The 27,902-nt window shown below is 44.5% G+C and overlaps 1 protein-coding gene across 1 annotated transcript in view; it reads left to right on the top strand.

The window, feature by feature from the left end:
* Positions 1-10,530: 10,530 nt before the first annotated feature.
* Positions 10,531-27,902, top strand: part of GPRIN3 (GPRIN family member 3) — a 66,664-nt gene continuing 49,292 nt past the window's right edge. Inside the window, exon 1 of the mRNA XM_048847286.2 lies at positions 10,531-10,768. The gene's annotated coding sequence lies outside the window, so the exon portion shown is untranslated. The remainder of the gene's footprint in view (positions 10,769-27,902) is intronic.

Here is a 27,902-nt window from a genome sequence, read left to right as displayed (position 1 = left end):
ATTTCATTCACTGGTGTTTCATCTTCCTTTGAAGCAGATGGTTCTGGTATCTGAGATGAGATACTAGACTGAATGGGTCATTGCTTTGATCTGTTACGCCAGTTGCTATATTTCTGTGCTTAGCTCCTCCTTCCTCATGCCAGATATGTTTTTTGATTGTAGGATATAGTTTAGCTCAAACTCAAGGGGTTTTTTGCTGCAACAATTATCACTGGTATTTACAAATCAAGGTTGATGTGTGAGCATTTCCTTGGGGGAGGGGGTGGCTTCTAGTAACCTGCACATGCAGTCTTCTCCCTGGCCTCACCAAGCGCCTCTGCGCCTGTTCAGATCTTTCATTCTCATTCCCCCTTTCAGGTCCCCTCTCCCTACTACATCCTCTATGCTTCCCCTACAGTATTTTCACCTATATGTTCACCCTTCAGCATCTGCTCTGGCTCCTTTCCTCGCAGGGTGCAACTGGCCTAAGAACCATGCAGTGAGGCCTGGACAGGGCAGGCAATGATGATTCAAGATCACCCTTCCTGGTGGTCCAGCCAGTGATGCTGTTGGGCGCAGTGCGAGGGGAATCCCTATCCTCCTCTCTCTGTACAGCTCAATGGTAGCTGAGTTGGAAGGGCAGGAGGTAGCTGCTACTGTCTGGGAGACACATCGCAGGCAGTAGCAGCGAACATAGGCCTCACCCTCTGGTAACAACTTGTGTCGGAAGCCGTACCCGCATAGCGCATGGACCAGCTCTGAGGAGGTGTATTCATATGCAGAGCTATACTAACGCTTCTAATTAATGGATTCATGACCTGAACTTTAATGCACACGGTAGACGTGAGATTTATAGTGCCACCATATCATGGATTTTTTTAACTACCCAAATTTATATTTAGAAGCGTATGTATTTTTAGTTTACAGCTCCCTACATCACTCCCAACTGCCCCTTAAAAGAGTCCCTAGCTAATCTTCCTGTTGCCTAAACCCATCAAAATATCAAGAGGTTTTCAGTCATGTACAACCTACATTGTGTAATGAGATAGATCTGTTAGGCAATCTAGGTATCTTCCTGCCAATGCAAGATTATTCCCAACAGTATATAGCAATAAAGGCCCTGGCCTTGCACAGGCTGACTCCTTTGAGGCCAAGATAGGGTGTGTCTATTGAAGGTGCGATTGCAGAGTGGGTAGGTAGGCCTACAAACGCTAGCTATAATCTAACGTGGCTAAATTTAGCAGTCAAGACATGGCAGCACAGGCTAGCCCGGTTAGTACATACCCAGGGTTCCAAGCAGGCTTATACAACCTGTGCCGAAGCCCATGCCGCTGTGTCTTCACTGCTATTTTTAGCCACGCTTGGTAAATTAAAGCTGGAGCCACTATGCCTATATGAGCCGCAACCACACCTCCAGTTCTTGCAGTGTAGACATACCCTGAGTTACACTGCTGTAAAACCAGTATAACTACTGAGAGTAAAATTAGACCTGGACACTATGGTTTTTATATTGCAGGGGTGTAGTACAAGATGACACATCAGGAAGGCGTATACAGTGTTGGCCTAAAAGTGAAATGTTCGCTATAATTATGGTTCTTTATCATGCTCTGATTTTTTTCTCTAAAAAACCAAGTTATCTCCTTTTTCATTTCCATTCAGGAGAGAAGCAGAATGGAAGTGTACAAGAGGCATGCATCAATCAATCAGTCAGATTTTTATATAGATGGCAGCACTATGTCATCAGATTCCAATCAATACCAGCTGATTCCTGTGCAGTGATGGCAATATTTCAACCGCAAGGAATTCTAAAGATAGACGTGGTGGTTACTGTCTAGCTGGGTAATCGGTCTAAAAGGTTTTCAGTGATGATATGCCAAGAGTGACTTCTGTTCAAATAAATGTTGCACTCGGTTGACTTGCGGGATGAAAACAAAATCTCAGTCTTTGACAAAGCAGGAAGTCAGTGTATGCATTGTTACATATACGCTGAATGACTTCATCAGAAATATCTGGACATCTCCCCATTATGGCCATGAATTTTTAAAGTATGACAGGTTTTTGTTTTAAAACTAACATTTTAAAGGGAAGGTGAATTTATAGCTCTGGAAAAAAATTGTTATTCCACTTTAATGAGAACATCAGGAAAGAGATTTACAGTTGTGATCTGTGGAAATACACTTGTTATCTATCCCAGTTCTTTCTGGGTTCATGCAGCAAGGTGGTTGCATAAGCAGGTAGGTATTGTGGCCCTATTGTTTGACCTTGGTACTGCTGCATATGTACCAACATACCATGTGATGGGTGCATAAGAAATCACTGCATAATGGAACTCAATTTTGTTGACACAATCAGAAGTTAACAGTATAAATTACTGACTCATCACATGATTGTTTTAAGCCATTCATGAGATGGGGGATTGTTTTGTATGGCATGTTTCACATTTAACAATATTGAATATGCAAAATATGTGTGAAAAGGAAATAGCAGAATGTAGAATCAATCATATGTAAATACACTACACAACCAGCTACAGTGACCCCATAAGTGTCATGACAGAGTGACCAGAAGATTCCCATCATACCAGAGAAACTGCAGCTCAACCAGAATCTGAAGTTGTCAGGAGACTTATGCTGAGGGTCCACTGTGGCCCTTTGTTTCTTCAAGTATTTCAAAGTGAAATGTGACATTGGTGTAAGGATTTGCAGAGTTAATATAACACAGTGGAGTTGAATAATTGTAGACTGTGCTCATGTTAACTGCTCATTTCATGTGATATTTTTTTTTTAACCCAGAAGGTTTAAGGGGAGAAATTCAGAAAATTGTGAGGAAAATGTTGTCAGCAGTACCCACACTCCCCCGCTGTAAGCTGCATTCTCTCTCCCTGTCTAATGGTATAAGAGTGCTGTTATTGTGGCTGAACTGTGCATCCATTTGTGAGATGTCTGGTACAGACCATTAAGTATGTTAGAGGGGAAAGGAGCGTGAGATGCTGTGAAACACGTGGAATGAATATTTACTGCACTCTCTGGGTTGTGTGGAGAGTGCATGATCAGAGAAGGTACACATACCACACCACTTCACGTATTTTCTTTCTTGATGCACTTGGCTCTAATGGTACGGTTATCACATAGCACAATACAGCTGTTTCATATCAGGGAACACTACCATCTTCCCACTGTAAAGAGAATACATTTCTTTGTTCATGTATGCATTGTTTTTAGGAAGGGGATGAGAACCTACATAAGATCATTAAACTTTACTATTGCTAACATTGTGTTTATGGTGCTTTTCAGCACAATCCTCAATGGGAGTTTTGCCTGACTAAGGAGTGCAGGATCAGGCATGCAGTGTGTGCCTTTGGGCTCCTTTCATATACTTTTCAAAATATTTGTATTCATTTTCTTGAACACACAATGTGCTGTCTAAAACATACTTGGATATAATTATAAGACAGTATTCATTGTTAGGTACCTCAGGAAAAGCTGTACAAAGCACTATTATATAAACACTATTACAAACAATGGACCAGATCTTCAGCTGGTGTAAACTGGTATAGTTTCATTACCAACAATGTTATACTTTTAAATTAGAAAAATTCTCAATTATACCATATCCTATTTTTTCAGTGACAATAAATTCCTTTCATTTCTTTCAGCAGCTTGGTGATAAACTTTTTACCTCATATTTCTGGTACCCTTCTATGACGGATATGGCAATTTCCTGCAGTAGCCTAGACAAGCCTTCTTGAATTAAGTGTAAATATCTTAGGAGTTCATTGTGGGACAGTATGTAACATCTCTAGTGGGGAGACATGACTAATGTAAACCCTAGGAACTGTTATGAGCTACAAAGGACTCTCTTAAATAATGTGCCAAACAAGAATGAACTTTTACTTGAGTGGGTTTCCTAGGAAATACTTGGAAGGAGGAAAGAAACCCATTGTCAGCTGATTACCTGTTCCTAGGCTCCCAGGATCAAAGGCCCAAACTATAAAGTAGTGACTTTCCAATTCATGGGGGTTCCTGTTCTGAGCCAAAGGTGTTATGAACTTGTAACCACAGAAAAACCTCTTATTGAGGTTTAAGGTTTGACCACCTGCCAGAGCCCCTGTTGGAGTTGGGTTGATCTCTGGTAAGTTTATTAGCAGGCATGTAATATTTTATTGTTTTTAATAAGTTTTCTCTGTAATGCTTTCACCTTAAGAATAAATGTACTGGCTTAGAAGTGGCTGTGCACAGGCCTGTTGAGAGAAATTTTGAGCCACAATACATCATGTTCACCGAGGCCACAACCCCCCCATTTCACTTAACTTACATTGACATTACAGGTACTGTTATCCGCCCTTTCCTCCCCTCTTGTCAGCAATATGGGGTAACTTCTAACTGTGGCAATTACACTGTTTATAGTCTCAGAGGAGGAAGCAAAGCAGGTCTGTTTGGGCAGTCTGACTTGCCTAGGAACTCACAGTGTAGGCAGGGAACCATGCGGCCGGGAAAAACCCCGGTAAGGAGGGAGAGAGAGGTGAGTCTGCAGCCAAGACAGGTGATGACTCAGGAACCAGAAGCCTAAAAGTGGGTGCCCTGGGTGGACCGGGGGAATCGCAGGTGCAGGAGTCCTGAACTGTGATACCTTCCTTGTTCAATATCCTATACTAGCCTTCAAAACACTATAGACGCTCTGTTGTAACAGTGCATTATTATATGTATTATAGTAGTTTGTAGAAGACCAATCAGGATTTCTCACTCAGATGCTCAGAGTCTAACTGGTTGCCATATGTGGGATCAGGAAGGAATTTTTCCCCTGTGTCAGATTGACACTGATCTTAGGGGGTTTAGCCTTCTTCTACAGCATGTGGGTGCAGGTCATGTGCCAGGATTAACTATGTATATCTCACTTAATCATTCCCCTTCCATTGCAGAGGCCTGGAGCACTGGTGCACCTCAGTTCCTCCTATTCTCTGCCTGTGGCATGTAATCGCCTGGTCTTCTGTGGTCTTGTTTCGATTATTGGGTTTAGTGGGTGGGTGCTGGGTGGTGTTGGCTTGTGCTATGCAGGAGGTCTGCCTAGATGATTTCGTGTTCCCTTCTGGCCTTAAACTTGTATGACTCTACTATTAGGTCCCTATTGCACTGTGAAAATACATATTAGAAGACAGTCCCTGACCACAAAAACTTTCCGTCTTAAGATCCCAATGCAGAGCAAGCTTGTAAACATGTCCTTAAGTCCATTCCTATACTGGACAGCTCTTAAGCATGTGCTTAAAGTTAAGGGGTATTAGAACTCGAGAAAACACATGGGCTGGACTGTGAGAAGCACTTGAGCGTGTGTGTGTGTGTGCGCCAAGGGAGGGAGCAAGGAATGCTCTTTCCCCCCCTCCTTTGAGTGCCCCATGATAATTTGGATTATATAGTATCCCTCAGTCTCCCTTTTCTCTGATGTATTAGGATGGATGTAGAGAGAAAAAGCACTTCAAGAATATTGGGACTTCAATGACACCAAGGATAGGTAGCTCAAGACTTCCTAAAGGAGTCTTCCTGCATTGTATGTATGCTACTTGTAGGCTATCCCTGTATATTAGTTTTTTCTTTTCAAAATTATACTTAGCCCATTTCAAAGAAAGGCAGATTGAAGTCCGATGGGGCCTGATCCAAGCCCACTGAAGTCAGTGTGAGCCTTTCCATTGTCTTTAGTAGGCTTTGGATCAAACCCATAATTTGGAAGGCACAGAGAACATTTAAAAAGTGTTGTACATGTCCTTGTATGTTTAGCTTCCATATAATTTTGTTCACATTTCTTTTTCAATCAGACTTAAGGTTGGATTCCAAAAACGAGGTAAGCGTCAGCTATAAATACAGAGATGAAAAATTTCAGTTTCCAAAAAATGCCAGAGTTGGGATAAGGACTGCTCTTACATCTTTACATGGCGTGTGATTTCCTGCTGTGCACTGAACATAGCTGTAGGAGGGAATTAACTAAGATTTTAAATTTGAGTTCAAGATGGGTGGGAGAGAAAAGCCCAGTCAGGAAAAAGGAATCATAGAACTGGAAAGGACTTCAAGAGGTCTTCTAATCCAGTGCCTTGCCCTCATGACAGGACTAAGTATTATCTAGACCATTCCTGACAGGCATTTGTCTAACCTGCTCTTAAAAATCTCCAATGACAGAGATTCCACAACCTCCGTTGGCGATTTATTCCAGTGCTTAATCACTCTGACAGTTAGGAAATTTTTCCTAATGTCCAACCTAAACCTCCCTTGCTGCAATTCAAGCCCATTGCTTCTGTCCTACCCTCAGAAGTTAAGAAAAACAATTCTTCTGTTCTCCCTCCTCCTTGTAACCACCTTTTATGTACTTGAAAACTGTTCTGTCCCCTCTGTCATCTCTTTTCTAGACTAAACAAACCCAATTCTTTCGATCTTCCCTCATAGGTCATGTTTTCTAGACCTTTAATCATTTTTGTTGCTCTTTTCTGGACTGTCTCCAATTTGTCCACATCTTCCCTGAAATGTGGCGCCCAGGACTGGACACATTACTCCAATTGAGGCCTAATCAGGGCAGAGTGGAGCGGAAGTATTACTTTTCGTGTCTTGCTTAGAACACTCCTGCTAATACGTCCCAGAACGATGTTCGCTTTTTTTTTGCAACAGTTTTACACTGTTGACTCATATTTAGCTTGTGATCCCACAATGACCCCCAGATCCCTTCCGCAGTACTCCTTCCAAGGCAGTCATTTCCCATTTTGTATGTGTGGAACTGATTGTTCCTTCCTAAGTGGAGTACTTTGCATTTGCCATTATTGAATTTCATTCTATTTACTTCAGACCATTTCTCTGGTTTGTCCAGATCATTTCAAATTGTAATCCTGTCCTCCAAAGCACTTGCAACCCCTCCCAGCTTGTTATCGCCACAAACTTTATAAGTGTACTGTATACCATTATCTAAATCATTGATGAAGATATTGAATAGAACCGGACCCAGAACTGATCCTTGTGGGACTCCACTCATTATGCCCTTCCAGCATGTCTGTGAACCACTGTCATGATTACGCTTTGGGAACGGTTTTCCAGCTAGTTTTGAATGATGTTAAAGGGGTGATGGAGAGTCTGCAGTGGAAGACTGGGGATCACAATCACGCTTTAGCAGCTGAAAGCCCAGTACAGCAGTGGCTCTCAACCTTTCCAGAGTACTGTACCCCTTTCAGGAGCCTGATTTGTCTTGTGTACCCCCAATTTTAAGTTCACTTAAACTACCTGCTTACAAATTCAGACAAAAATACAAACGTGTCACAGCAAACTATTACAGAGAAATTGCTTACTTTCTCATTTTTACCATGTAATTATAAAATAAATCAATTGGAATATAAATATTGTACTTGTATTTCAGTGTATATAAAGTAGAATAAACAAGTCATTGTTGGTATAAAATTTGTTTGTACTTACTTCCCTAGAGCTTTTTTATGTAGCATGTTGTAAAACTAGGCAAATATCTAGATGAGTTGATGTACCCCCGGGAAGAGTTCTGTGTACCCCAAGGAGTACACGTACCCCAGGTTAAGAACCACTGCTGTAGAGAGTAGTGAAGTTGGGTAAAAGTGAATTTAATGCCAAGGGCATCCCATGTGGTGGTAACAAAAATGTTGGTCCAACGGTATATGGGCCTCTATTAAAAATCCAAACAGGGAATCTTGCAACTTCAAAAAAATTAGGAAAGCTGCATCAGCTTTAAGGTCTGCCACTACTGAGGTGCATCTGAGAACTGGGAGACCGCTTGTAGATGCTAGGTCTACAAGTGCTGGAGGCTGGCTCTTTTTTAACAAATGCAATCGCTGACAAAGGGAAATTGCATCCTCCAACCTTTCTTCTTGGACGAGTAGGGGAAGCTTCACGGAAGTACAGTTAGTAGCAGCAGGATAAATTTTAATCCATTGGTTCTGTATAAATAAGGCTGGTCATTTAGCAGAAAACTAGGGAGGAGTCATGCTTTGACTTGATATTTAGGCACATAAGTAAGTGGCCTGATTTTTTTCAAAATCACTGAGCAAATACGAGCTGCTGAGAGGTCAGCATCTGCAAATCCGGCCACATTTATCTGGGTCTCTAACTGGATTTAGGAGCCTGACTTTAGATAACCAGGTATGAAAACGTGGGGTGAAATTTTCAAATGTGCCTAGGGCCCAGGTGGTTAAAGGTATTTAGGCATTGCTGCACTCAGTGTTGCAACATCTAAATCACGTTTTCAAAGATGATTTAGGCACTGGAGCCTAAATACCCATTGGCTCCTAAATGCCTAAATTCCTTTTGAAAATATAAATATATTAGGTATTGCTGTGCTCAGCACAGTGACCCCCCAAACACCTATAAAATCTTGGCCTATATGACTTAGGAGCCTGTGTTTCATTGACTTTCCATGAGACACAGGCTCCTAAATTACATTAGAAATTTTGTGCCTTGCTCTTTAAAAGTGTCCCCCTCGGTTATTGTTGTACACTTTCCCCTGCCTCCAGGGAATGAGTTTTAGTAGTTGGAAGATTGGACGGTTAAAATAATGGCTGTTGGCTTTTGGCACAAGTGTAAAGAATTGATAGTAATCATCAAAAATATATCTTGGATTTCACACTGTTGTATAAACCCAGAAAGCCATAGTCTGGAATAAATCCTACTACATAAATATGTGCTGATGTTTATGGCCACTGGTGGGATATAAATAGAACATGCAATTGGAGGGGGTGTAATAAGTGTTCCATTTTTTCTGACTCACAGATGCCTACTTAACTCATGAGAGGGAGAGAATCAATACCAAGCCCTAAGGGGTTTTCTGCAGAACTGTGGGCGGAAGCTTTTGTTGTGTGTGTCCAATACAAACACTTGCATTAATATGGATCAGGGAAATGTGATTTATTGTTCACATCAGAGATAGAAAAGACTGGCCAGATCACCTACTCCAGTGTTGTTTAAACTTTTCCATACTGTAACCCCATCTTATAACAGAATCCTTCCTGCTTTTAACCATAAAGCATTTGGGACCCTACCCTCATTTAGCCATAAAGAAAGGGAGGATAGTTAAGAACCACTTTGTTGAGAACCCATCATTTATTTTGTTCCCTGACAGCGTAGAATCATTGTCTCCAGTTTGCAGTAAATAGATATAGATAGTATTTCCTTCTTCCTAGTAGTATGAAATTCTATCTACAATTTTTAGACAATTTTAAGAGCAACTTTTAAATGCAGAAAATCTACAGGTATGCTTGCCACTACTGCAGAGAGCATACCTGTTTTTTCTGGTTCACGACGGGCAAGTTGGGCAGAATTTTCAAAGCAGAGACCAGATTTGTGTATGGAAAAAGTCACAGCAAAAGTTTTACCTTTCTTCACATACACATTTGCCACAATTCTAGAAGTAAATTGTATAGCTGTGCAAGCAAGTTTCTAGTTAGATACCTAAATAAACAGCTGTTTGCAAACAAACTTTCCTAATTTGCACAAGTAGCCCTAGTAAATGCTTATGGATTTAATGGATTTTATATGCACGGGTCTCCCTCTTCCCATATAAAAATGATGGCCTGCTATGTCCACCTGTGTCTAGAATACAGAGAAAGAGTTTCACTTTAGGAGCTAGAGAGAAAAGATACTGCTCAGGCCTAATAGATGATGCAAAGCAACCCTGCATGAGCACCCTCAGCAGCCCCAGCCCCAGCCTCAGCCTATCTGCTGCTCCATGCAGCTCTATCTCTGACATTTCTTGCCAGTGAGGGGAAAGTCACTAATCCCTTCCCCACCACCACTGGGGCGCTTTGCAGCCTCCTTTCCCATGGCTGGGAGAAGCAACAGTGTCCGCTGGCAGCAGGGAGAGCTCTGGGGAGCAGAAGTGGGGCTGGTACGTGCTGGGGGCAAGCTCGCTGAGTGGCAGAAACCAGGCGGCCTTGGGGAGGCAGCACCTCCAAACACATCCCTGGCATTACCCGCCTGCCCAAAGGACAGGGGAAGCGATAGGAGGTAGCAAGACAGAGCAAAAGGGCTCACCCACCATCCCAGCTAGTGGGCAGAGGGGCTCAGTCCCCACTCCCCTGCGGGCAGATGGCAGAGGTGGGGGGCAGAGGAGCTTGCCCCTCCCCCGGAGACAGATGGCAGAGGGGCTCAGTCCCCTGCTTCCCTGGGGCCAGATGGCAGAGGTGGGGAGCAGAGGGGCTCGGTCCCCCCCCCCCCACGGGGCAGATGGCAGAGGTGGGGGGCGCAGGGACTCAGTTTGCTTCCCCAGACAGGGGCGGGCGGGCGGGGGGGGGGGTGCACGTGCAGCAGGGGGAAGAGCTCCCCCCCCCTTGAATGTAAAGGGCCAGCTCTCTCCTGGGGGGCGAGCCTGACCATCCCCGCCCGGGCAATGGCGGTGCGGGTGCGGGCGCGGGCTGGCAGCGGCGGATCCCACCCGGGGTCCCGGGAGGCTCCGTCGCGCGCGCCGCTGCCCAGTCCCTGGCCGCCCGGCAGCGCCAGCGGCGCCCATCTGCGCGGCCGGCCGCGGAGCTCCCGCCCCGCCCCTGCAGCCCCCGCCCCGCCCGCCCGCGGGCTGCGCGGTCACTGGCGGGGCTCGCGCTTCCCCGCGCGTGTTGCCTGGGCGGGCTCGCCGCTCCCTGGATCGATTTGCCTTGCGGGAGCGCAGCGGGGGCTCGCCCCCGGGATCTCTGCGGCCGCCCCCCAGGGAGGAAGCGCTTCCTTTGCTGCACAGAGGATGGATTTCTCTGCAAGGTCATCCGTGCCTTCGGCTGAGCTGCAGCGGCGGCTGCCCGGCGGCGTTGAAGGTAAGGGAGGGAGCCCAGGGCCGGTGGCTTGCGGGTGTATGTTGATTGTACGTGGCCGGTGGTGTGGGTGTCACACGGTCATCGGAGCCGGTCCTGCTCCCCCCGTCGCTTCAGTGCAACCTGGCTTGCTTTGCCACGGAGGGAAAGAAACCGCCTTGCACCTGGAGGCGAACTCTGCCTGCAAGTTTGATCAGGGCAAAGCAACCCCAAGGCATTGCCATTTGCAGAGGGCTGGGGACGGGCATAATACCAGCGAGGCACAGCAGGGGATGCCTTGCCTGACAGTGGAAATCGGGGCTGGCAAATGGGGTGAATACAAAACGCCCCCCCCCCCCGCCCACCCACCCAAATGCTTTGCTGCATGCGCGAGGAATAAGCAGCAAAACCGGTCTGGGTAAGGGGAGCGTGGCGGGGCCGGCGTGGGGGATGCGTCTGTGCCCTGCATGTCTGCAGCCCAAGGTTGTCGCTGTGAATTCTTAAGAGGCTGAAGCGTGGACAGGAGGAGGGTGACCCTTGCAGTTGGATGGGGGACCGCAGTCTGGGTCCTCTTCTCTGCCCTAGTGCAGCACTGGGGAAGAACCCGTTCCCATCCAAAACACTTGGACGTTGTTTGCTAAAAGCTGGTGTGCCTTTGGGATTATCCCCCCCTCCAAGGAGTCTGGGTCGTGGCTGGGGCTGGAAGAAATGTTTACTACAGCAGGAAGATAAACAAACAGAACGGTTGGGATGCAGGCCCAGATTCATAACGTATTTACACCCCATTTATAGCAGGTGGAGGGAATTGCTGTTGAATATTTGACTCTGAAAATACATTGCAGGCATTTTACCAGATACCAGCTCAGGGTCAAATCCTGAAGTCTTTACAGGGAGTGTGTCTTACTATATGTCTGTACACTGTCTAGCATAGGGCTGCTAGGCAATTCTGCCATAAAAACAATAACAAAATAATTAGGCAAACCCTCCACTGAAGTCAAAGAGGGCCTAATTCTGCCTTTTAATTACACAGACCATGTAAGAAAGCAGAATTGTCTTCTCAATGGCTTCAGTGGGAGTTTTGCCTGAGTAAGGAGTGCAGCAATGGGTCCAACCCATTTATTTTTTTCCAGTCACAAGTGCTGCATGTTGTTTTTTTAACTTCTTCTCATGAGTGTAGTGGTCACCTCTCCATTGTAGATCTGGGCAGAGAGACCCAGATGAGTCTTGAAAAGATAATTGCTCAGTTGTTTGTTGGTTCCAGAATTATTTTGTGTTTGCTTTTATTTCTGTGGTTTGTCTCTGGGAAGCTGGTATGGTTTTTGGTTTTCAAAATGAAATAAACAGAATAGTCGGATGTTAAAGGAAGAGAGGAGGGAAACAAGGTGCTGTATTTCCATCTGTAAAAGATGGGTTTGAGTGGCAAAAATGAGTTTTGCTGCAATGTTGCTTTGCTATTCAACAGGGGAGAGTAATTGCCCTAGCAACAGCACTGTTGCACAGTACAACTACTTGCCCAGACACAAGTGACAAAAAACAAAACACTCCATATCTTTTTGCAGTGTCATTTGTTTCAAAACCTTTGATTTTTTTTTGCACAGATTTTTGTTTTTAAAGGAAGGGTTGGGTGGAATAAGAGTGAGGTGGATGACAGAATGAGGCTTCACAGCAGTCATCCTAAAAGAGACTAGAGAAAAGCCTGTGAGCAATACTTTGTATCCCCTTCCCAATCTCTGTCCTTGGAATGTACTTTTTCAAGGAATGAAAATACATGTTACCCTATCCTTCCCCTTGTATTTCCTAAACCAGAGTTTTCCAACCTGTGCATTCAGTGGAAGTCTGCTGAGAGCTGGCTGGTCACATGATGTTAGTTCTCTTTGTTTCCAGTTGCTAAAGTGAATTAAAAGAAATTAACATTCCATTAAATACTTTCCAAATGTTACTTTTTCCTGTAAACCAGTGCTGTAGTTGCCACGCTGTAGTAAAGCGGTTGCCTGAGGGAGATGACATTTGTCCGTGCAGGAATAGGAGTGGGGGTGTGCAAAGGACAATCACTCTGAGATGTGGGCCACGCTGTAAAAAACGTTGAGATCCCTGGCTTTGAGCATTACTGCCATTCCATACCTCAGGGTTCATAAATCTTCCAAAATCCTGTTCCTGCTCCCACTGAAGTCAATGGGAAAACTCCAGTTGACCTCAAAATCAGAGACTGATGTATTACAATGGGGGAATCACAGTTCTTCACATGAAGTTCTTCACACTTCCGATGAAGTGAGCTGTAGGGGCGGACTGTCTCTACAGTGGTTCTGTGAACCTGAGGAAAGATGGATTATGAGCAGCATTGTGTTTTGTTGCTAGTTCAGTGAAACATGAATGGTGCTTCTCCACGCTTTCTATTTTTTGGGGGTAAAGAACTAGAGGTGAGCAGAAGAGGTTAAGAACTTTGATCTGCTACCACTACTTTTTCTTTTTTCTCCTTTTCCTTCTTCAGACACTTTTGTTGAATGGTTGAGATTCTTGTCCTTTCCATGTGGAAGATGCAAGCCTTCCTTGTCCTGTCATGTGTTGTTGTGGATCGTGGGATCATAGAAGTCAGAGAGGGAAAAGACTTAACAAGCAATTTAGTCATATCCCCTGCCAGTGCAGTATTATACATTTTGCTCTTATATCTCTTTTTATGCTGCTCTGTCTGACATTTCAAAGCTTTGCCTCTTGAACCAGTGTGAATGGTAGTCCATATTGTTGGCCAAGCTAAGAATGAACAATTTACCTCTCGCTGAAGTGTTGTATTATTATGTAAAGAGTTTAGCCTTTCAGATTGTCATTAATTGGGCAATTCATTATAATAAATGCTTGTCCCTTCCAGGTACGTTACTTTAGGATGGCAGGTTCTTTTAATGGTGGTGCATAAAGCAGTCCATAGAAGAAATAGATAAAAGTCCACTGTTTCATGCTCTTTAAAGCTAACTAGAAATTAATAAAGGTCTACATTTTCTTGCTTTTCAAATAAAGATCACACCAAGGAGTAGATTTTTTTTATTTTTATTTTATTTTATTTTTTGTTGTTTTTTTTAATTAAAGAAAGGTAGAGCATGGGCATGGTAACTAAATTATGTGTGAGTATCTATAAATGTAGAAAGTTATAATGAACTAATTCAAACATAAGGACATGCAGCTCTGTTAAAAGGATACTGCTTATTTTGCTGGTCTTTAGAAAAAGGAATTTGCTTTGTTCTCTCTCATAAATTTACAAGTCCAATGTGTATGTAGTGATGTCTGAGATCACTGCGGCACCTGCTTTGGGTTACCTCTTAAACAGCAAGTGTGTGAGCACAGATATTCACTTATCTATCTATCAGTCCCTCATCACCACAGTGACTGCATGCCTCCCAAGTATTTAAAAATAGGAAATGATATATGTCAAATCTATTCTTGGTGGAATTATAAAGTTAGTACTACAGCAATGTTTCTTTGACAATTTATTAAATATGTGAATTTTTTAAAGGAAATAACAACCTCCTTTTTATATCCTGTAAGAGCAATGGCTTGATTGATGTTTAGTTTTGTGTGCATGCCTGCGCCCATGAAGAGCTTCTTTCTGCAAGGAAGCAAAGCTGGTGAGGGGGCAGTGAATTTTTCCTTTTAGTTGGTTCCGTTAGTCTTCTCTCTTGCAGGAGTGAGTTCTATGGTCCATATCCAGCTACTGGCAAAATTCTTTCTCTTTCACTCTTGAGCCTCCCCGTATTGTCTGAAGGCATACGTGCTGGAACTAGAGGTGCAGGGGGTGCTGTCGCTGGCTTGAAGTACTAATAACCCAAATAGGTGGTTTCCACCTTCAGCACCCCCACTATAAAAATTGTTCCAGCATCACTGGCTGACACTTTCATCGTTCCAGTGGATCATGTCTGCCTTGATCATGATCAGAGAAATGTTCTCTCAGGCATTTAAGTGCAATCCCATGTGTGGTTTCCATACCAGGGCAGAGACTTTTAAGAGGACTCAGTTCAATGGAAAGCCAGGGCCAAGGATGGAGCCCAGATGATGCATTCACAATGACCTGTGTTGCTAAGTGGTTGGGCTCCTGTTTTGTACCCATTGGAGCTTTATTCAGGATGTGTGGCCTCATTCTTATGTATTATGAGTTGCACGCTTGGAGGTCACATGTATGTGGATCAATGTGAACAACACTGAGTCTGATGTGATGGGGTTCAACTTTCTGGCAGAGGGAAGATGCCTTCAAGCATGAGGGACATTACAGAACAACTTGAAGACTATCAGTTACTATTTTTAAGTTATAAGAGTAAAAAAACATTACTGGGCTAACCATCTTCTCTTTCTCTTTCAAACTACAAAAGATTGCTTCATTTGCAAACATTAAAGGCCCAGACATGAACTTACTCCTGCAAGTCTTCCCTCTGGGGATGGCTTAGAAGCAGGTGGATTATATTAGTACATTCTGGGAATGGTAAAGTAGGTCAAATTTGAGGCGCAAAAACCTTGCTATTCTTATGTTTTTTATTTTACTATTTAACCAACAAAACACCACACATAACAAAAATTGAAGCTGAGGCATGCAACAGATCGTTAATATTAAGGGCCAAATGCTACTTGTTGGTTTCCTCTCTGGTGCAAAAGGCAAAAGCAACCTGCTACTTTCAGAATTACAGATATAGACGGAGAGTGAAACTAGATAGGATAAAATAGATAGGAACCTAGAGTGAATTTTTACTGGTGACTTGCAAAACATTGAAAACAGTCTTTTAACGCATTGCACTGTGTTCTTGGTTTCATTTTATTTCTTTGTTTTATGACCAGGTGCTCTCTCTGGCCCAGTGAGTGTTCCACTGTGGATAAATACGTAAATAATCATTGAAAGAGGGAGAGAGAATGGCAATAGCTCTGTAGCCCAGTGGTTAGGGTCTCTACGTGGGAGGTGGGAGACGCTTGATCCAGTCCCCAATTCCAATCTCTCTCATTATTGATCCACAGTGGAGCAGCTTCAGCAGGAGACAAAGGGAGCCACACATCAATATAGCCTATTAGTTTGAGCACTGTCCTGAGAGGTGGGAGACACCTGTTCAAATCCTATTTCCCACTCTGGCAGAGAGAATTGAACTTTGGTCTTCCATATCCCAGGCAAATGCTGTAACCACTGAGCTAAAAGCTATAAGGTGGGCACCATTACTATCTCCTCCTCCAGCTGGATTTTTGAATGGGATATGTTCCTACAGGCATGCTCAGAGGCCACCCGTGACTTAGAGCGTAGCATGCACATCTTCCCTCAATTGATGAATTGCCCTGAGGCTTAGGCAGGAGGTAGGAGTCCAGATGCCTATAGTGAGCAGCAGTGCGCATATCCCAGGGTATAAAACCTAGGCACGTAGGGAACTTTTACAGCAGAAAGTTAGGCACCGAGTGAGTTTAGGCACCTGCAGGATGAGGCAGCAGCTGAGTGGGAGTTTTGTGGATCGCAGTGGTGCCACGCCCCAGGACAGCAGCGCCGAGGCTCCTCAGTTGCTTCCTGGATTACACCCCACTGTCTTACAAGAGACTTTATGACAGGATGAGGTGCAAAACAATGGCAGTAAAAGATGTTTAACTGGAATACAATCATTCCTGGTACTTTCTGTGTCAAAGAAAATTGATTTCCCCCTCCCCCCACAAAGAGAATGCTTTAGATAGTGTCTCTGAATAAATGTTTTACATTCATTTCTAACAAATTAAAACGAGGTGTATGTGTGTGTTTTCCATTGTGTTGTACACGTGGACTTTGAACTCGGAAACTGTTCTATAGCAACAAAGACATGCACTGATTGATATTTGAATCGTAGCGATTCAGTTACTTATTAAAGGTGAGCAACTCACTTCTTGTTTAGAGTCAGTGGCCAAATGTTTGAGTTTGCACATTTGTGGCAAATATGAAAGGGCAGAGATGTCGGTACCCTGCTGTGTAAACATGGAAAAAGTGTAATCGACAACACTCACGACCCCATTCAATCTATGAGTTTGAGAGAGAGAGAGAGCTTTGTGGCTAAGAGGCAGTTTAGTACTGCTTCACACTCTCATCTGTCCGCTGCTGAAGAATGGACACATTTACTTGGGTACAACTATTTAATTGAGGTGGAGGAGAGGGAAATGCCAAAATGCACAACAAATATTGCTCACAATGAATTATTTCACCAGTTATAGTCCCCCTGCCCGGGTACTATAGCCTGTCCTCTTGGAGAGACCGACTTTGTGCTTTCATAAGTCTTTTCCACCCCGGACTAATATGATATAAAAAGTAAATGGTGGAAAAAAGAAATCTGATATGTTGCTGTTACCAAGTTTTCCAAGTACAAGGTGTAGTTCACATTCAAAAAGACAAAGATTCTACTGTTTTAAGAAGGATCCAGCTGCAGGTCACATTTTTTCCAACATGATGTCTGTCTGGACTGTAGATAGTAGTAGCTCCAGTAGTTGCTTTCTCTATTCACTTTACTATACACTAATAGTAGCATCATGGGATGTTTAGTTCCATTTATTTGATTTTGCTTTCCCAAGGTGGTCTCTCTTACCACAACATAAAGAAGCTTCTTAAGGGTGCTGAAAGATTTCATGTCATTCTGATGACAAGATCATGAGAGTTCAACCCTTCAGAAACAACGAGGAGTCCTTGTGGTACTTTAGAGACTAACATTTGTTTGGGCATAAGCTTTTATAAGCTAAAACCCACTTCATCAGATTCATGGAGTGGAACATACAGTAGGGAGGTATAAATACACAGCATATGAAAAGATGGGAGTAGACTTACCAAGTGGGGGGTGGGGGGGTCAGTGCTAACGAGCCAATTCAATTAAGTTGGAAGTAGGCTATTCTCAACAGTTGACAAGAAGTAGTGGAAATCACTTTTGTAGAGTTAATGAGGCCAATGTAAACAAGGTGGCCCATTTCAAACAGTTGACAAGAAGGTGTGAGTATTTAGCAAGGGGAAATTAGTTTTTGTAAAAACAACGCAGAGTATTTGTGGCACCTTAGAGCATAACAAATTGATTTAGTTTTTGGAGTCACCCATCCACTCCCAGTCTTTATTCAGGCCTAATTTGATGGTGTCCAGTTTTCAAATTAATTCCAGTTCTGCAGTTTCTCATTGGACTCTGTTTTTGATGGTTTTTGGTTGAAGAATTGCCACTTTTAAGTCTGTTATTGAGTGACCAGGGAGATTGAAGTGTTCTCCTACTAGTTTTTGAACGTTATAATTCTTGATGTCAGGTGTCCATTTATTCTTTTGTGTAGAGATTGTCCGATTTGGCCAGTGTACATGGCAACTCCTTCAAAGTATGAAATACAACACTGCATGCTCACGTAAGAGACAGCATTTGTTAGCCCTTGCTTTTGGTAAATTAGTGTAGTGGAGAATTTACAGAGATACAGTAGAACTTCAGAGTTACGAACACCAGAGTTATGAACTGACCAGTCAACCATACAACTCATTTGGAACCAGAAGTACGCAGCCAGGCAACAGCAGAGACACCCTCCACCCCAAAAAAGGCAAATACAGTACAGTACTGTGGTAAAAATTAAGGGGAAGATTTGACAAAATAATGAAACTGTTTTTCTGCTCGTTTCATTTAAATTAAAGATGGTTAAAAGCATTTTCCTTCTGCTTAGTGAAGTTTTAAAGCTGTATTAAGTCAATGTTCAGTGGTAAACTTTTGAAAGAATAACCATAACGTTTTGTTCAGCGTTATAAACATTTCAGAGTTACGGACAATCTCCATTCCCGAGGTGTTCATAACCCTGAGGTTCTGCTCTAGCTCTTTCCTTGCTTCTGTGTTGAAGGACTCAGGGCAGGTCTACACTACGGTAGGGATGGACGCTCTGAAATCAATCCACCGGTGGTCAACTTAGCGGGTCTCGTAAAGACCTGCCAAATCGACTGCAGATCGCTCTCCAGTTGACCCCTTTACTCTACCCCCGACGAGAAGAGTAAGGTAAGTTGACGGGAGATTTTTCTTCCACGGTGTAGACTGTGCAGTAACTTGACCTAAGGTATGTTGACTCCAGCTACGTTATTCATGTAGCTGGAATTGCGTAGTGTAGGTCAACTTACCACGGTAGTGTAGATATAGCCTTAGTTGAAGCTCTAAGGAGCACATAGTAGTTTGCAACCTACCAAGTTGCTGGTTGGAAAAGCTGGCAAAGAACACACATGGGTGGTGGTTTTATTTTCATAAATTCTGTTTGGCAGTGCTGCTGTAAGTAGAGGTGGCCGCATTCAGAGCGCTACCTATTGGATAAAGGCATGTGGATACCAAGATTATAATACACTCAACCATCTTGTCTTAAGAATGTATATTCAGAAAATAGTAGTTTTTTGATAGGAGGAGAACTAGGGAGCACTAAGGAGAGAGGATTGAGGGCGGCATGAGGAAGAATATAAGAGGAAAACTTTGGCAGTGGCAGCACTGTCTTGAAGGTGGAAGATAGAAGCTAAAAAAGGGGGTGAGGAGGAGAGAGGACAATACGGCTGCTCTCGTAGAAGTGGAGGATACTTTTAGACTGGAGTTGAGGTGGGAGTCTAAAGAGGAGGTGGTGCAGGTTGGTTAATGGACTAGCCTTCTATCCCAGAGACCAGGTTTCAAATCTTCTTTCAGTCAAAAGTGACAGCTCGGCAGTTCCCTCTTAGTGAGAGATCCCAACCCTCCTTTCTTGCGGTCATGCTAGATAGCACACTACTTTCAGAGGGAAACAGATTTTTCCAGTTTTACTTTTTCCCTTTGGTTCAGGCTAAGATTCTCGAGTGTCAGACACAAACCAAACAGGGTTTCCCTTCACTGACCTTAAAAAATTAAGGTGACTGGAATCCTGCCCTGGCTTCGTTTTCTTCTGTTTTATTTCACTGTCTCCTTCCTGGTATTATTTTTTCTCATTCTCTTCACATCCCCAAGCACTGGTCTGTTCAGCATGTTTGGTAAAAGGTTTGCCAGCATCCACGCTGAGCATACACTTATCTGCAGAAACCCATGGCCCCTGCTCTATCTTCTTTTAACCACCTCATGTCGCCACAATTTTTGACAGGGCTAATTGTTTAATTAGCGCTGAGTGGCACAGCAAGCAAGCAGAGCTGTCAGAAACAGAGCTTTATAAAATAGGTCATTTTACATGCTCTGCTATTTATTTCTCAGAACAGCCATCCCCACCCTTGAATTCTTCAGAATCTGGTTCCTAACCAGTCTGCGTCCCTCTTGAAACTTGGCTCTCTTTTTCCACTTCCACTCATCCTATCCTATAAGAGATGAATTTTCTTGTACAGCAGAGCTGATCAACACAGGCTGAAAGGGTGGCGTTGGAGACTTGGTGCATTGGACAAGATAGAACCCATTATAGATTCATAGATTGTTGACTGATTTTATGCATAGTAACACCATTACTTACTAGTACTAGTGTTCACCAACTGAAATTTACTGCAATTAAGTGCCACATACAGTAATGTGATTTGTATCTATTTTATCACTGCTTTTTTCAGAAAGTTTATGTAGGTAATGATAGAGCAGTTTCTTGCAGTGTTTTAACAGTTGGAATAAGTCCAAAAACATTGGCAGCTTTTCCACTATGTTTTGCCTCTTGACCTGGCTGACGTGCTGAGCGGAGAGAAACATGGGATATTTTTAGCTATTGCTCAGGTCTGAGTCGAGGAAAGCCTGACGGGATGGTATTTTATGGACATCTAATTTAACAGCTTCCTCAGCCCCAGGTAAATAAGACCATTAGCATAGAGTTACTCATGGTGGATGAGACAACAGGGTCCATCTGAACTAATATCCTGCTCCTAGAGGTGCCAGTGAGGGATACTTAAGAGCAAGACAAAACCCAGCTCACAATACCCTCTGCCAGTTGTGCTATCCTGGAAGGAGGATTCCATCTCCGCTTCCTCGGTAGAGCTGCTTCAACCCAAAAGCTTTGTAATATTGTGATCTAACTTCCTAGCTAAGAAGATACTACACATTATGATAATCTATGATAGCACCTAGAGGTTTCAATCAAGATAGGGCCCCATTGTGCTCGGAATTGTACATAGATGGTTGTTGATTGCTATCTGTATGTTCAGTTCCTGTCTCAGAGTTCAACAAGGTTGGTTGGTTGGTTGGTTTTTTAATGTGAGATTGCCCCAAATCTGTGGTCTCAGTCATGTAACTGACTGCACTTAGTCACAGGGGTGCACATGCACACAACTGTGGGCAGGACTGGGGCCTCTGTAGACAAGACAGAAGGTGGAGGTAAAGGTATTAGAACTGAGGCAGGAGAGAGAGAGAGAAAATCAAGTTCATATAATGAGGATACTGGAAAGCCAGGCATATAGATCCAGATCTCAAGTGTCAGTCCAGCTCTTGCACTACAACACACCATCCAGGCTGCTCTCGTAGAAGTGGAGGATAATTTTAGACTGGAGTTGAGGTGGGAGTCTAAAGAGGAGGTGGTGCAGGTTGGTTAATGGACTAGCACCATCCAGTGCGGAGCCCCCTTCTTACCTGCTAGTTAACAGGTGACATGCATGTTTTAAGTGCCTTGGTTTTAGAGTTTGGGTTTCGTTTTCTGAATGCCTAGTTGCCTGCTAGCAGTGATCTTTCAAAGTAAATTAATTCAGGCCAATCTGCCCCAATATATTTCATTTCTTTGTGTAAATCGTCTGCAAGGCCAATGATGTAGAACTCATGCATCATGATTTGACAGCCAGCGTGTCCAAGCAGCAGAAGCCTGTAGAGCAGTCAGTAGCTACAGAGAACAAATTTCTAATGAACTATGCCCATAGATCATTGGCTATTAACACCATTACACACCATATTGATCTTTTTTTTTATGTCCTCCCGTAAATCAGAGCGGGTTTATTATTAGAGGTCTCCAAATAGGTAGTGAAGGATGAAGTCTCTGTGTATGTAATCTACAGTGGGAAGGCTTGCATTTCTTTAAAGGAGTAGCAGTCTGCCTAGCTGAAAGGCTGGAAGAGCCATATTTCAGGATTATTGTTAACTACAGTTGGGTACCTGTTCTTTCAAATGTAGGCGGAGAGAGAGAAGCAAATAGTTTATAGTGACCTGCTTGAAATGAAGGCTCAGATAAGCAGTACTGCATCCCTGTGGTCAGAAAAAAACCCAAAACCCTGAGCATATGACAGGCAAAAAGCACCGAAAAGGGAGCAGGTTTTCTCTCTGCTAAAGGGAGCAGGCATTTCCTGGAATTTAATTCTCTATGAAAGTGATAAACCTTCGCTTGAATATATAGATATAGATAATGATATGAATTAAATTATATCCTGCTATAACTGACCCAAGTTAATAAATGTCACGGCCGTCTCTTGGCGTGGCATCAAGGTCATGCTATAACATTAGCTGTTGTTGTGATCCAGAAAACAAATAGGCTATTTTTGTATGTATGTGTGCGGGGGGTTTCTTAAGAGAACATGACAGACAAATATTAGTTAGCGTGATCAGGATCCCAGATTGCCTTCTAGTGACGAAGATCTTTTGGTTCATCATTTCCAGTGACGTGAATGTGACAGCAAACAAAGAGAAGCCAAAAAATAAAACAAACAACCTGTACAAGGTGTTACGCAGTCAGTTTTGCTGCTAAGCTTTCCTTTGTGCAGAAGGACTGCTGGTTCGGGTAGGGAACACTAATACTAACCGCTGCTGGGGACTGCATGCGGTAAACAGGTACAGCTAGAGAAGATGACTAACTTTAAAAGGGGTTGTAAAAGAAAATAGCTTCCTCTCAAATTATGATAGCAAACATTTGTAGGGCTTGATCTAGCATCCATTGAGGTCAGTGGGGTTTGCAGTAGCCCCATGTAATACAGTTCAGAGCATTTTACAAACCTGAACTCTCACAACTACCTCCCGGAAGGAAAACAAGGCAGAGAAAGTAAAGTCATAATCTTCAACTTAGTGTGCCTAAAATTAGGCAACTAAATTTATATTTAGACACCTAAGTAAGTGGCTTGAGGTTCAGAGGTGCTGAGCACACATGGTCAATGGAAGATGCAGGCATTTGGAACTATGACTGGGTCTCTTGCCTTGGCTGACAAGTTTTCCTGCAATTCCCCCTTAAAACCCACTACTTGCACTTAACATTCACACATGAACCTGATCGCTAGTTCTGCCTCCACCCATTATTCACCCCAGTTATTTGATTTGTATCCTATTTATCAGGACTGAGTCCTGGCCCTATGAATTCATGCTCACCAGGGTAAGACTCACTGGGAGAACTTGCCCAAGTAAGGGCTGCTCACATGAGTGTGTTTGAAGGAGTGGGCCCTTCAGATGCCAGGGGGTAGAGACCTTGTTTAGTTGCTAGAATCTGATATACTCTGAGAGGCCCGTAAAAATAACTAACCATAAACAGCCAAAGGATACAAAAAAAGGGCACTGGGGTGGACTGAGAAAAGGATGGGGGGGTGGGGGGGGAGTATCCTCTGTTGCACAAGTAGGACAGCTCTATTAGAGAGAACAACACAAAGGAGACTTATCAGGGCTGGGGATCTGGCCCAGCGAATTATCTTGCTTCTGATCGATGTCACTTATATCACCACCTTCTCATCCCAAAGGCTCTTTAGAGACACCGAGAGTGGTATAGCATCACCCTTTATTCCTGTCCATGGCTTGTTCTTCCATTAAGCCCAGCCTGGTTATATACCTGCAGATGACACCCCACCATATAGTCTGTGGTCAGTTTCTAGTTCTGACAGACTGGTTAGATTTCCTTCTTTTGGATCCTATCATCTGTTTGTCTTCTGCTGTGTCCCCGTGATCATAATTTTTTCAGTTGCAGCCAGTCCCATACCCTGATTTCACATCCTACCTTCCCAACTTCTTCTTTTGCCTTAAAAATCATTCGACTTTATACACGCCATCTTCCAAGGAATTCATTCCTACTGCCTCCAGCCTTCTGATGTCTGTTTCATTTAACTCAGTTGGTTCCAAACCATAGAGTAATACTGTTAGTGCACTGGTTTGATAAGATTTCACATTGGTACCAAATTTAACGTTTGTATCCGTCGATAATTTCATCAACTTGTGTGCAGCACTTGTAGCTAAAGCGTATCTTCTTGTAACTCCTTGTCAATGTAACCATCAGCACTGATCAAGCTTTCTTGGTATAGCTAAGATTTTCCTTGTTGTACCACTTAACTGCTGCATTTCAACCTTTGATCTATGGTCCCTTTTCCAAAAAGCAAACACTTCATCTTCTTGGCATTTATTTTAAACCCAAGTGGACTAAACAATTATCTGAGGTAACTAAGAGTATCTTCGTTAATTCAGATGTGTCTGTAAATTGTATGAGGTCATCAGCACAAGCTAGAGAGCTTAACTCTCGATTACCCTACGCCAACGTCAGCCTCGTCTGACGCCACAGTTTCTTGCCTACTACTTCTTCTAAAACTGGCCTTAATCTGTTGACAAATTGCAGTACTTCCGTCATGATTTTTCCCAGTACTGATGATAAACTTATACTTCCATAATTATTCAGATCAGGAGACGCTCCTTTCTTCAGGTTTGGTACAACTATAGCCATTAGCCAGTCTTCTGCTACCTCTTCTTGCTCATATTCTTTCAATGCTTTGAGAGCACGTGTCCCACCAGCTTTTGGAGTCTACAGAAATGCTGAGTGTGGCAATGATCATGAACTAATGGGAAACATTATGATTCAGGTAAAGTCAAACCGTATGAAAATGATATACGAAAAGATTAAGTTGTATGGAAACACAGTCAGACCAGAGAGGCAACAAATGAACTGACAACAAATGACAAGAAGTGTTGGAATTATGGAAGGATCATCTTGGCAAATTGCTGAACTCTGCTGTTCTTCCAGATGCAAATATTCTAGGCATGTGAGATGACCAAGGCACCTTGCAAGGTAAAATGGATATCCTCACTGAATTACCCTCAGAAGGTGAAGCAGTTAAAAAATGGAGACGTGGCAGGAATAGATTACATATAATTAATTTTAGTCGGAGTTGCTTACAGGCTATGGGGCCCAACTTCTTGAATCTTCTGTGGTCATTTACACTTGTGCAAACTGGGTATAAACCACTATGATTTGGTAGCGTTTGATTCCTATCTTGCACTGTTGTAAATAGCTACTCAAGGGGTAAGGGAGTGGGAAATCAGACCCTGTAGGTTTTGTTTGATTGTATTGGCAAGGAATTGTATTTAAGTCCTTTCTTGGAATGTATAATGGGGCGGCTGCTGGCTTCTGACTCTGGCGCCTCCTAGTGGCCCATCTGGGGATTAGTTCACCAAATAGTCTGGCGCCCTTTCCTGGGGTAGCTCAGCCTGTTGTCCCACTTACTTGCTCTATGGCAGTGGTCACCAACCGGTAGATGGCGATCGACTGGTCAATCAAAGAACCTCTGCCAGTCTATCACAATGTCCAGCCACCAAAAGTCCGATCATGCAGCAGGGCTCAGGCAGGCTCCCTGCCTGCCCTGGCCCCACGCCATGCCCAGAAGCGGCCGGCACGTCCAGGGCCATCCCTACCCATATGCAAAGTATGCAGCTGTGTAGGGCACCAAATTTCCTGGTGCCCTACACAGCTGTGTGCTTTTCCAGCCCCTGCTCCGCCCCAGCCCCGCCTCTTCCTGCCCCTGCTCTGCCCCAGCCCTGCCCCCACTTCCCTGAGGACTGCAGCAGGGGTCGGGCCTGCAGTCACCGCAGCAGTAAGTGGAGCGACCTGGCCCCAGCCTGTTCTGCTCCCCTGGCTCCCAGCTGCATCGCTGGTGAGTGCTGGGCGGAGCGGGCTGGGGCCAGATCACTCCACTTCCAGCCACCCCATGAGTGTGGGGTCGGGCCCACCCTGCACTCACCGGGCAGCAGGAAGTGGAGCTACCCAACCCCAACTCGGCTCGTGCTGAGGGGTGGTTCCCCCTGCTCCCCAAACCACAAATCCCGCCCCCCCTGCAGGGGGCTGCATAGCGCACCAAAATGGATAGGAATGGCCCTGGGCACGTCCCTGTGTGGGGAGGGTGGCCAGCTGATCTCTGTGTGCCGTTCCTGCCTGCAAGCACCGCCCCCACAGCTCCCATTGGCTGGGAACGGGGAACTGCGGCCAGTGGGAGCTGCAGGGGTGGTGCCTGCAGGGATAGGTAGCGCACGGAGCCATATTCCCCCCACCCCTTGGGGCCATGGCGCAAGGACATGTTGGCAGCTTGCGGGAGTGGCACGGGGCTGGGGCAGGCAGGGAGCCTGATTTAGCCCTGCTGCGCCACCGCCCGAGGCAAGCACCGCCCAGCGGGAGCCCGCACCCCAGCCCTGAGCTCCCTCCCGGAGCCAGCACCTCATACCCCGTCCTGCCCTCCTCCCCCAACCCTGAGTCCCCTCCTGGAGCCAGCACCCCGTACTCCCTCCTGAAGCCCTTACCCCCTCCTGTACTCCAACCGCCAGCCCTAGGCTCAGCCCAGAGCTCCCTCCCACACTCCGAACCCCTCGGCCCCAGTCCAGAGCCCGCACCCCAACCCCGTGCCCCAGCCCGGTGAAAGTGAGGGAGAGCGAGCGGGGATGGAGTGAGTGGGGCGGGGCCTTGGGGAAGAGGTAGGGTAGATCCTGGGTTGCCCTTAGATTAAAAAAGTGATCCTGTGCTTTAAAAGGTTGGAGACCACTGCTCTACAGCCTCTCTTGTGCCCCTGGAGCTCCAGCACTTTCCTCTTCGTGGCTTAGCCTTACGCCAAGTCACATTGATGTGTCTCCTCCTCTCTTCCCTCCCCCCCGTTCCAGGGTATTATCCTCAGCAGTCCCCAAATAGGTTGCCTCTAGAATGCCACTCCCGCAGTGGCTTGTAGGGGAACCTGGGTCCACTCTCTACAGCAGGTTCAAAACTGAAGTTTAGGTTTTAATTCTCCAGGCCCTTACTTCTCCTTCCCTGGACTGCTCCCTACTTTCCCCCCTTGTATGAGGGACTGTGACCTGCAGGCTTCCTCACAGAAGTCCTCCCTCCCTGTTGCCAGCTCCTTGGCTTTAAAGAAGCCCTGCCTGTTTCTGCCCAGGTGAGTTTCATCCCCTATTAAGCCTCATTGCATCTTGGCTCTCCTCCAGGTACAGCCTATGGCTAATTTGGCCTCTCTTGCCTACATTAACTCCTCCAGGGCTAGTGTGGCGTTAATAATCCCTCTTAAAATGCAGATGTGTGAGATGTTGACTGAAAGTCCGGCTCCATTCTGGAGTTCTGTGATGTAAGAGATCAATCCAGTGGGTCTTCTTGCACCTCCTTGTCACTCAGGGAGAAGTGAGAAGACAGGTTCCTAGTAAAGATTCTAGTTGGAAATTTTCAGTTAGTTGCACTAAATTCCATCTAATCTAGTAGGTTTTGGAACACAGCAACAAAGCCCGGTGATCAGTCGCTCCCTGAGACTACTGGTTGTCCATCAGAAGCCAACAGAGACATAGAGACTAAGTGAAGGATTATAATAGAATCTACTGGAATTTCCTGTAAAGGGGATACTCAAAGGGTCTGACTATTCTCTGATACTTGTGTAATTCAGGAGTAGCTACATTGAAGACAACATATAAAAAAAAAAAATTAAGTGAGAGGGGAATTAAGACCAAATTTTTCTTGGGGGTGAGCGGAGAAGAAGGGGAAAAAAAGCTGTGTGAAAGTATTGTTTCGACCCAGACTGCCTAGGACACTGATCTGATTTCACAATCCAATACACGAATGCCTGGAGGAAGGGGTGAGAGGTGTTTCAGCCAAAGGGTTTAGCTTACATCAGAGAGGGATAGAGCCGAACTGTAGTTTTGTGGGGTTAGGGGAACGCTGGCTCTGGCATTTGAACAGTGGAGCAAGAATTAACCAATTAAACCCATGACTAAACTCACTGAGCCTGATTTCCCAGTGCTTTTTCATCTTGTGTGGTCATTTACACCTTCATAAGGTGATTATAAAACACTCCCAACTCGGAAGGCTTGTGTGTTACACCCACTCTACACTTACTCTGCCAGATTCAAACCAGGGTGATCTGAGTCCAAATAAGCCAATAATAGAGCCTTTCTGCTTTAGAGCTGTAAGATCTGGACCATGGTATGTTTCCAAAAGCCAGGTTTATGCTGCTACACTGGTTTATATTAGCTCAGGATCTGGCACATGAATATTTTCCTAAGGAGGCAAAAACTTCTGTTTTCTGTTTGTTCAT

Source organism: Caretta caretta, chromosome 4 (assembly GCF_965140235.1).
Source record: "Caretta caretta isolate rCarCar2 chromosome 4, rCarCar1.hap1, whole genome shotgun sequence".
Classification (NCBI taxonomy): domain Eukaryota; kingdom Metazoa; phylum Chordata; order Testudines; family Cheloniidae; genus Caretta; species Caretta caretta.
The sequence above is the reverse complement of the archived record's forward strand: the minus strand, read 5'-3'. Positions and strand labels throughout refer to the sequence as shown.